The sequence below is a fragment of the Octopus bimaculoides genome, chromosome 1 (genome assembly GCF_001194135.2).
Source record: "Octopus bimaculoides isolate UCB-OBI-ISO-001 chromosome 1, ASM119413v2, whole genome shotgun sequence".
NCBI classification, from domain to species: Eukaryota; Metazoa; Mollusca; class Cephalopoda; order Octopoda; family Octopodidae; genus Octopus; species Octopus bimaculoides.
In genome coordinates this window covers 96,716,222-96,718,371 of record NC_068981.1, presented here as the reverse complement: position 1 = coordinate 96,718,371, position 2,150 = coordinate 96,716,222, and positions in this window count along the sequence as shown.

Below are 2,150 nucleotides of genomic sequence, written 5' to 3'. Positions count from 1 at the left end.
TGTACTTGGGGATGGTCATATTGCCAGTTTAGCCAATAAAAACACACGCACTGTATATTTGGTGTTAATTTGCTTCAGCTTTATATTACATTAATCTTAATCTTATTTCGGCCAGAGTTCTTTCGTCACACTTCTGTGACCTCATCAGTGGTCCTTTGTTTCCTTCCTTCTTATGTATATGCATATCTGTCTTTTTTAACCTTCTATATATCTTTTACTCTTTTACTCTTTTACTTGTTTCAGTCTTTTGACTGTGGCCATGCTGGAGCACCACCTTTAGTCGAGCAAATCGACCCCAGGACTTATTCTTTAGAAGCCTAGTACTTATTCTATCGGTCTCTTTTGCCAAACCGCTAAGTTACGGGGACATAAACACACCATCATCGGTTGTCAACCGATGTTGGGGGGACAAACACAGACACATAAACACATACATATAGATATACATATATACGACAGGCTTCTTTTCAGTTTCCGTCTACCAAATCCACTCACAAGGCTTTGGTCGGCCCGAGGCTATAGTAGAAGACACTTGCCCAAGATGCCACGCAGTGGGTCTGAACCCGGGACCATGTGGTTGGTAAGCAAGCTACTTACCACACTGCCACTCCTACGCCTCTATCTATCTATCTATCTATCTATCTATCTATCTATCTATCTATCTATCTATCTATCTATCTATATGTCTGTGCGTGGGTGTGTGTTTATACGTATGTTTGCATAAGTATTCGTATTTAACTTATAAATTTTAACCCAAAAACATTTCTGTTGTTTATCATCATCATCATCATGTTTAGTGTCTGTATGTATGATTTTAGGCATCCAAACACATACACTTATGCCTGCATCAATACTTCGATACATATATGCACACACATACACTAAAGCACATATACATGCATATATTAAACATACACATATACATACCATATATACACAAAAATTCACGACCTGAGTTCGAGTTCATTGTTCTTCATACACACAGGCTCACGTGCACACACGCACGCACATATGTGCATGCATATGTTCATACATGTACATGTATACGCTAATATTCTATATATTTATATATGCACATTATACACTTATATGTATATATTAATAATATCTATATGTATATGCACATGCACATAGATACGTGGGTATATTTGTATACTTGTATGTACTTGAACTAGCGTTGCGAGCAGAGTTGGTACAGAAACAATTGTAACGATATGCTAAACAATTTCTTTGTTTTATTATTTGGATTATATATTTGAATACATGCATACAAACATGCATAGCGCTTGATTAACCCTTAAGCAAAATAAGCTCGTGCTTAGGGCATCGAAGGAAGAGTGGGTACAACAGAAATTGTAAATAGTTTACGGTACATTAGAAAATCGTTTTAAACTTGCTAAAATAAACATTATTGAGTGTGCTTTTGCAAATGTAGACATCACCTTTCGTATATTTTTAACATTAACAGTCACAATTTGCTCAGCTAAGCGTTCATTTTCTCAGTTGAAGTATATTAAAAATCTCGTCAGAACAACTGTGCAACAAGGCCGGCTGGATGTTACGTAAGATTAATTTTGAAGATCTGTTGAAAGACTTTGCAATTAAAGAAAGTTGGAGAAAACTTTCCAAATATAAATTAAGTGGAAGTATACAAAAATGAATATTCTTTTCCACCTTACGGTTAGTTTTGTTTTATTTAGAAAAATAAAAATTTATTTTACAGTTTATTATTGTTTATATTTTGGATTCCATCTATGAGGGGACACTAAAAGCTTTTTAAAAGTTCTTAGGGGCTGTATAGGCCTTAATCCGGCCCTGATACATATATGCATTCATACATATTACATACATACATTCATACATATATATGTATGTATGTATACATAAATATATATACACATATATGTATACATATATACATACATATATATATACATACAAATATGTATATATACATACAAACAAACATACATATATATATACACACACATATATATATATATATATATATATATATATATATACATGCATATGTACACAAGTACGTCCGCATCTATATTAATAAACGTATATATATATGTGTATAGATATATGTATATATATATGTATATATATATATGTATATATATGTATATATATATATATATATA